The following is a 9,538-nucleotide window of genomic DNA, read 5'->3' as shown; positions in this document are numbered from 1 at the left end:
GGAAACGCTATGGCCGTACCAAGGCAAAGTTTTCAACAGTGATGAAGAAAGAGAGAGGATATATGGTAAACAATGGTAGAACAAGGTTGAACAAGGTATGAGTTTGGTTTTTATTGTTTTGATTGCTCAATTTCTTGATTCTAATCGCGGACTGTGTTAGCGACTGGTTGTTTTTCTTACAGAGGATTATCCGGGAAAGTATTATGCAAGATGTGAAAGCTTGTATATCCTCCTACAACGTGATTGAATGGTTAATTCCTATTATAAGTGCGAAGATATGTCACTTTACCCCTCATCATTGGGTCATAATCATGATGGAAAAGTTAATGTTCTGATGCATTTTTGCTCAAAATTGAGTAAAGTTTTGAATTTAAGTTCATGAACAAAACAATTAATGCGGTTAAGTTTAACAACATATCGAACAGAAACAAACTATACGATCACTTCAAAACAGCTACCGCTACAGCAGATCACTTCAAACAGCTAGTTACGATGTAATTTTATGAATAACTAGCTGGCCAAGACTTAGCTATCCCCAAAAATCTAAAATATTCTATCTTTGCTTTTTCACTTGGAATAATTGTATCCTCACATTATCCGATTTTCATGTGTAAACAGCCCGGCACCTTACACCAAATGTACAAATGCTGTATACAACAACAACAACAACAATAACAATCCTGCTCTTAGTATAGAAGATAGAAAATTACAATTAAAATAAGTTTAGTGTAACATTTGAACATGTTATAAATGTAAATTGAAAATGATTCAGCAGATTTATAGGTTGCTGGCAAGTGCTGCAGAAGTTGAAGTAATGTTACTGACAGCAGCAATATTGCTCGGTCCCGTGTGAAAGTGATCACAAACGCGGTCCTTGGACTTTGGGAAATCACTGAGCATTTGGAAGGTTGGGCTGAATTTGGTCTACCACGTTCCTACGCACCTACGCAACCATCTACAAATGTGTCAATAGCTTCCAGGTGCTAAGCGCGAGCATTTATTGTAATGCGTCTCAAACAACTACACACAAGCACATGATCCGACGAATGAATGGAAAGTGTTACATGTGTAATGAAATTGCTTTCCTAAGTCGGTATTGTTGTATCGAATAAGCTAATAGAAATGTCACACGTGACTAGCATCCAACAACCGTTTCCCTCCTCGCGCTAGCTTTTTGAGTTTCATTTAGATTAGTATCCATCGGGTAGAGGTGAGAGCTGAGCTGTTGGCAGGGAACACATACAACCAGCTCGTCGGAGTATCAAGAATATGGTACAGTTGATACACGGAACTGCTTAGGGTTGTCGAGAAATATTAAGGGTGAAGCAATGTTTACCCATTCCGCATCGATAAGAGCACTTAAAGCTTATTCTCCTTGTTGTGGTGGTCCAACCCATATTTGGTAAAGCTATTGAAACTGCACAGTTCTATGCGGGTGTTTTGTATTGTATATTCGTAGTTTCCTCATGAAAAAGCAGACAGACTAATAGCTGTGTATGTGTTTGTCTCATTTCAGAAAAGGAAAATGTCAATAAGCTATACATATCTTAACTTGCTGACTAGTAAAAAGACTGCGTGGCACTTAAGTCGGCTGCGTAGATCGTTACGTTACTTGATTTCAAATTTGATGATGCTACCCCTTGACAGATTATCTGTAGTCGGAAATTACTTGGGGTTTTCACAACTTTATAACAACAATTAAAAGGACAAAATACTAAATTGTTATCAAGCTAAGAATCTAAATTTTAGTAATTGATTTAGGAAGTAGAAATAAAAAAAACAAGTAAAGTACAAACCATACAAAAAAGTAAGTAAAGTAAAGTCTACGCGTAGGTTGGAATGCTTTCGTTTTCTTTTAGTAAATCAGGCAAACACAACCATCCACTTGCCTTTAGGCCAAATATTCGCCACATCAGCATTCTTACCACAGTATTTGCTCAGAGCTTGTGCGTTGTCTCAGGGGAAACCCCTATCTACTTATCTGTACATCGCTTCTTTGATACATAATTGATATTATCACAATTTAATTCCAAATACTCCGAAATGTCGTGCGGGAGAAGAGTGTTGAATTGTATTAGAATGCGTGACAAGGAATGTATCGATGCTTATTGTCCAAGCTGAACGGTTCAATTTATGCATGTGTGTCTACGTATGCTTCAGGTTCTTTTGGGTCGGCCGAAAACTCGTGAAAACTCGTACTCGTGAAAACAAAGAATAAAGTTCGCAGAGAATTTTTTCCCCCATTCCAGTATGCTTAAACAGCTTATATTCATATTAACACGACATTTAGGGTGCTGGTGAGATGTTCTATAATAGGAGAGCAAGCTCTTTGAATAGGATTACTAGAAATAAGCGTTGCGTGGTTAAAACATAACAATAGCTCACGAGAAAACTTTTTTTTTATTGCTATCACCTTAATTATAATAAAAATTATGGTTTGGCTTATTTAGATTTTTGATTGTTCATGTTTACTGACATTGTGACAAAACTATAAATATAAAACTTTGTCAAGGGGGTTATGGTCACAGTTGCAACTTTATTTTTCAGACTGAATTTTGAAATATCAATCACGATTTAGCACGTTGTGCTGACTAAACAAGTCCAATGTTCCATCGTTCATTGACTAACACATATAAAAACATTAACGAGGACAAATATCACACCTGAGAAGAATGTACGAAATCACAAAGGTTATATGATCGAGTGAGTCATTCTTGTGTAGCAAACGTGTACTTCAAGAATATTTTGTACAGTGATCACTTCATGGTATCTAAACAAACCTACTAAAGATACATTGAACAGCATCTGTCGGGATATTAGCAAAATCAAACATGTTTAAATCGTTAAATCTGAAGACATGAACCATAAAAATATATACATGAACAAGCAAAAACAATAAACGTACCAGCATCCGTCGTGGTGTATGCTTGCGAAATTCGTTAAGGTGAATTGCTAACCCATAGGGAACGATAAATTTTATAGTTACAATGTGTTTCACAGACACAAGATCCTACATACCTATACCATGCCTCTGCCAGAATATGCGATGAATCTTCTCGCTAATGTTCAATCGGGCCAAATGTTTTGACAGAAAAATGATAAGTGAGAAAATCTTGGGGATTATTTTGCGCTGTAAATACGCTTGAATTATTTCACAAGTATCGTTTTCGATATTCCGATACTTTACGCTAGCACAAAGGTTACCGGTATCTGAAAATACCGGTTGCTTGTTATGAGGCAAATTTATGTTAATGTCTCAATAAAGTATCCCAGGTGTCTGCAGAAAAGGTGCAAAAAATAATATAAAAACTTTGCGTATCTTATTCAAAACAATAGTTGAAACTGGAACCAACAAAACTTGTCTAATTTGACGTAACGACGTACGTGGTCATGATGACCTTTACAGCATTCCTTGATTGTTTGTACAAGGCATACAAATTGATGGTCATTTTTACTGAAGGACGGTACGGATAAAGCGAAAAGAATAAACTTTTGGGCAAACTCAACTAATTTTGTTGTGAAAAGACATATGTGTTATTTATTTATTTATTTATTTATTTATTTCAATCAAAGTTATCGGGCAGTATGCCTAAATAACTTAATGCTTACAGAGTACAAGTTTAAAGTATGGCCCTAGAACTAACTTGAATATGCTGACGCAGCTGACTGACGGATTGATTGAAATCTGCTGATAACCCTAACTTATTATACACATCAATCATTTTGAGCAGTGGATCATTGGCACCAAAAACCAGTCGATCTAAAAGGGCTTCTTAGTAGCTCTCTACTTCTAAGACCTCTAGAGGGAGTAGAAAAGCAAACAAAATTTAAAATGTCAGATGCATCAAAATCTCCAATTAATAATTTATGCATAAAAGTTATCTGAGCCGTAGTTCTCCTATGCTGTAAAGTCTCTAAGCCAAATAGTAAACATCGAATATTATACGAAGGACGTGGAATTTGGTTTGACCAGGGAAGACGGTGAAATATAACACGTGTGATTTTTTTCTGATTTTTTTTTTCAATTTTATCTATGTATGTGATTTGATGGGGACACCAAACTACACTGGCAAATTCCAGGATGGGACGGACTAAAGAACAGTATAATGTTTTTAAACTGAAAGGATCTTTAAAGTCGGCCGGGACACGTAAGACAAATCCTAACAGTTTAAGAGCTTTAGTGACGATAGTTTGATAATGGCTGGATAAACTAAGCTTACTGTCTAAAATAACTCCTAAGTCCCGAACCTGAGAAAAACGTGGAACGCTGTCTTCATTGATTTTGTAGTTATAAATAATAGGATTTTTTTTCTTTGAGAATGTTATACAACTACATTTGCTAACATTAAGTAACATTTCATTATTAAAACACCATGCAGAAAAATAGTTTAACGAGTCTTGTAACATTTCACAGTCGTCAGAATATTTAACAGGCAGGAACATTTTTAGATCGTCAGCATATAATAACAATTATGTATGTATATAATTACAATTAATTATGTTATGTATGGTGTATGGTTCATTCTTGTCCAAAATCTGGTCAAAAGTTCTTACTCTTTTATATTTTAATTATTTCATAGGATTTTGATTATATTCAGCAACTTTAACACTTTGACTACACGGCCTGTTGTCACAGTTATTCGGGTGGGCACGTACAAGATCGCAATGAGAGCGACAATTTCTCATGCGACAGTTATCACTCTTTTGTTTCATTGCGATAAACGGTGTAACGCATGTCGTTCTCGTTCTTTGTTTCCTCTCTCATTCGTTCTGAAGAGAATCTCTGAGCGTCAGATACAAAACTGAGCCAAACCGTTGTACGTTTTCATTTCACTCGGCGCTTGAAGTGTTAAAACAGTTTATGGAGGCGCCCCGTGGAGGCGCATGGTATATTTCATATATCAATTAGTATCAAAGCTTCTAGGTCTATAAAAGTGAAAAAAAATACTATCTTGAATGTGTCTCTATAATTTCAGTTACATATTTTGTATTTCACATATTGTAGTATTATATATCTCAGTCAGTCCTTACTACAGGGTCCAAACGAGGCTTGAACCGATTACAGGAATGTTGTTAGGTCGTGTGGGTTGACGACTGTACTACGCCCTTTCGTTGTTCATGTGCATCAATTATTTGATCACAAACTTCACATGCACTGAATGCGATAGTAAAACACAAAAATTAAACAAGGAAATCATACTTTCTAGCGAAGAAATATGATTTTGATGTATGTTTTTATTACAATAAATCGTTATCCATTACATTACATGAATATAGCGTAGAATTTATAATTTCAATTCATTACAAATTTCATTCAAAATTTTGTGGCATTTTGCATTAGTTTTCTGCGAAGAACACAGTACAAAATAAGAGAGCGATGAGAGCGTTCCATTGGCTTACGATCGTTAAGTGATCCATTGGCTTACGATTCGCTTACGATCGAAAAAAAGACATCCCCAACGGCGAAACAGCTAGCTTATCAAAAATAGGGCCAATTAGGGCTAAGTTCGGCAGCGGTCGCGAAACAGGGTTAAGTGTGATAAAAATAACCAGCTGATCGAGAATAGGCGCCATCAAGAAAGTGAGAAGTAAAAGTCAAGCGATAGAAGACAGACTGATTTTTAAACTGTGTCGCAAAATAAAGTCCAAATAACCCAGTTCTACAAAAGTCTCACACCTACTCAACAAATTGTTATCAGTCGTAACAACATATATGAAAGGTATTTAGCGAACATGAACATAAACATCACATCTGCAGCAACGTGACAGGTCTACATATGTAAAGAGCCACAAACATCATGCTATCCCCTATTGCTCAACGAAATGATTGTGTGATTATTGTGTTTGACCTAATCCTGACATTGTGCGGGATTGTAGGCAATAAGCAACGTACAAATCTCGAATCAAGTCGTTTTAGTCAAAGAATGCCCGTTTAGGTTGTATATGCTTGTTTACGCTAGAGAAACAAACTCGCTCAACTAAAGTGCTTGCCATCATTTGTCCGACCCTTACTGTATGCCTGACGGCAAATTAGTTAAACCTTGAGCGGTATGTATGCTGTGCGTACGCTGTAACCGAAGTGCATTCGAGCAAGAGTAATCAAATAGAGCAAATGGGTGTTTCTTGCACTATCGATGAGGTGCCAATGTGACGTGCTTCGAGCTGCAATAACCTGTACAACTGGCTGCATACTGGCCATCGTATTTTAAGCATGTGTGTCCATCAGTGCATTGCACGTAATATATTAATTCGTGCGTAAGCGATTTTGGAGGCATGCAATCTTCCAATTTCTCTCTTTAGGTCGATGTAAATCCTGAGTTAAAGTGACCGTACATTTTTTTCACTTTATTCAAATTAATGGCTGATATTATTGAATCCGTTCGTAGCGGCGGCGTACGTCCCGACACTTATTTTCCTAACGTACTAGATGGTTGCTACAGTTATTCACCGCGGCGTTGTAGGAGCGGGCTCAAGAAATGTGTTGCCATCCCTAGAATTTCATGTGAGGCGCTCACGTACGTTCCCGCTACGAACGGATTCAATAATACCAGCCAATACGAATCTTATCTATATTTTGGGTTTTTTTACACCAAAACAAAGCAAATTCGATATCTTAACTATTGAGACTGTATGACATTTTAAAATATTGATTTAAATGCATTTCCTCGTCTGCTGACCATTATTATTCACACTGAGTCGAGTGCGTATTTTTGTGACGAGCGAAAAGCATTTCAATTTATTGAAGCAGTTCAAGTTTACCATACGAATAATCAATTTTTTTTTACTAGTTATCTGTGTATGTATATTAATTTACGTTCGTGAAATGAAGTAAGAGGAACAGCAGTTAGTGTTACTTTTTCCTTATATTTTAACTAAGATTCCTGACATGGAGCTTTTTCCAGGTGCAGTCCTGCATAGGAGTGAAAGGCCCGTTCGAGATTTGTCAACAAAATCGAAATGCAATCCAGCATCGGTGAAAGGAAACCATTAGCACTACAGAATCGATTAACTTGTCAACGTACTTCCAAACAATACTATACTCGCTGAAAGAGCCTATTCAATAACTAAACAAAACTACAACTTGCTGAACATGTCTATATAATCCTCGAACACCCTGTAAAAAATAAAATATCCTCCGAAAGATTTCGCGCACACTAGCCAGAAACTTTTCATAGTACGGAGCATCAGATGAAGGACAGTGAATTTCAATGAATACAAAATATCAAGTCACTTATCCATCAGGTTCAACCTAAACGCGGTGTATAACAGCATTTTATGTCATAGAAATTAGCCATTTAGAAGGGTATAGGTCGAAAGCAAAACTTGTGCAGGGATGTGAAGTTACAGATTTTGTTTTTCTTTATTTTTATAGAGCCTCTTTCAATCGGTAGATTAATGACAGATGTTTTGACAAATCAAATTCTTTGCTATTTGGCAAATGGTAGCATGAGATACGACACTCATGGCTAGTGATGGGTTTAGTAGCACTTTTCACTGTGTGGAGCTGTGGTACCACGCACAGTCTACTGTCTACTAGTCTAGTCTAGTCTACTCATTGTGTGATCGCACAGTAGCTGTGTTCCCGCACAGTTTTTGTGCGCGCACACAGCTTCTGTGCGACCGCACAGTAACACCGCGCTTTTGCATCAATCGAACCAGACATCATACGGACCTCACACGAGGCGTCAAGTTTGGCGTAAACTGGATTTACCTTGAACCGATCAAATTCCAAACAAATGTGTTGTCTTGTTCGATTGGTGTCAGAGCGCAGTGCAATTGTGCGCACACAATAACTGTGTGAAGCACAATAGCTGTGCAGACCAAACAAAGTGTGTGGAGCACAAAAAGAGCGCCAAGCACAGTAACTGTGCGGGGCACAAAACTACTAACGGCTACTAAACTTTCATTTGGGTACGTGTACATCAACTAAAATAGGTTTACCCAGGGATAATGAATAGGTGCTATTTTCAAAGGGTGCATGAATCCTGTGTGCGAGAACTCTTCTTCAATGTCTTATGAAACATGTTATTTCTATTCATCCGACAAAACTGTTCCTTTGAAGAAGATACACAGTTTATTGAAGTGGCTAAATTGAATCATGGTTTCCTTCGTCACCTCACCACCCTCACTCAGAGAGGCCCCGACGAACGATATTGGAATTACTATCTGTCATCATTGAATTTGAATGTCTCCTGGGGCAGTGGAAAATCCAAATGTTAGATATACTGGCCAATTCCTTCCTTGTACGAACGTCGCATCAAAACTTTCTGTGATGTATCGCATGTGAAAACAAATTTTGCCTTACCTCCCACACCCAGCGGTACAATGCAGCAAATCTAATCAATTTTTCAAATTTATCCTAACTTAATCAACTAAACTACCTTACGATCAGCTTCACCTATACCTACTTTCCTACCTCAAACTAGTGTGTGTTGTGTGTGTGTGTGTGTGTGTGTGTGTGTGTGTGTGTGTGTGTGTGTGTGTGTGTGTGTGTGAAAGAATGAATAAAACCATATTATCGACCTGAAGCAAAACTTCAGAAAGGATTCCTTGAAAATCACAACAGTTATATATGCATTCTTTATGCTGCAACAATTTTAATGTTACTCTTCAAGGTGCCTGCGTAAATGTAAACCACAGCATACTGTGATCAAGTTTAAGAGCCAAAGCGGGTATTATTTTGATCATTTTGTTTTGTACTAGTTAAAATGGCACGGTTACAGGGCTACGCAACGTTTATTGGGGGTATATAATAATTGCACTTCATTCAACCTTTTTGTTTTTTGATTCTTTGTAAAAGATTTGTTTTGTATGCTTATAGTATTTTCAACATACATTGCAGTATATACAATTATGATTTCTTAATTTTCTATTATTTAAAGTTTTATTATTTCAATTGTGGATGGTGTACCTCTTGGAATAAATAATTTATCCATCGTCGATGAGGAGCAACAATTCTGCAAACTCTTTCCGCCGTTCAGCATCTTGAACAGTCTGGACTGTCTGCACACGCATTTTTTCCTCTGTCGGATGCACTGCTGCAGAACCTAGACGTTGGTATCTGTCGGAAGTCGCCACATAGTAGCACCACCTTATTTATCACCGAACGTTTGGCGATTTCCCGTAAGAGCTGCAAGGCGTGATCGAGGGCGCGAGCTTTAAGAGCATGGATGTCTCGTTCCATACGATTCGTGGTGGTGCCCACTGATCTCAGGGTATGTGTTCCATCCTTGTCAAGGGGGAGTGATAACCTGCTCTAATTTCAAATGACACAACCAAACAATCAGTGAAGCATGTGGCATAAATTCAGCTGTGCTGACTATACACGGATGTTACAGGAACTGTTAGCGTCCAGGCTGAGCGATAGTTTGAATTTAGAGTGTAGCGTACGTCCTCGGTCAGCAGCAGAGCAGTAATTCTACTCGAAGCCCCTGCGATTGCAATTTTTGATTGCCGTCGCGTGTACGCAAGAATAGCTTTGAGCAGAAACGGCTTCTCGGTGCCACCAGATTCATCAGGGATAGATTGTTCTGTCAAA

At 37.7% G+C, this 9,538-nt stretch overlaps 1 pseudogene; it reads right to left on the bottom strand.

Moving 5' to 3' along the window:
- Positions 1-9,217: 9,217 nt before the first annotated feature.
- On the bottom strand, positions 9,218-9,273 carry LOC121591190 (annotated as a pseudogene).
- Between the last annotated feature and the right edge of the window lie 265 nt (positions 9,274-9,538).

This window comes from Anopheles merus, chromosome 2R, assembly GCF_017562075.2.
Source record: "Anopheles merus strain MAF chromosome 2R, AmerM5.1, whole genome shotgun sequence".
Taxonomy (NCBI): Eukaryota; Metazoa; Arthropoda; class Insecta; order Diptera; family Culicidae; genus Anopheles; species Anopheles merus.
The sequence above is the reverse complement of the archived record's forward strand: the minus strand, read 5'-3'. Positions and strand labels throughout refer to the sequence as shown.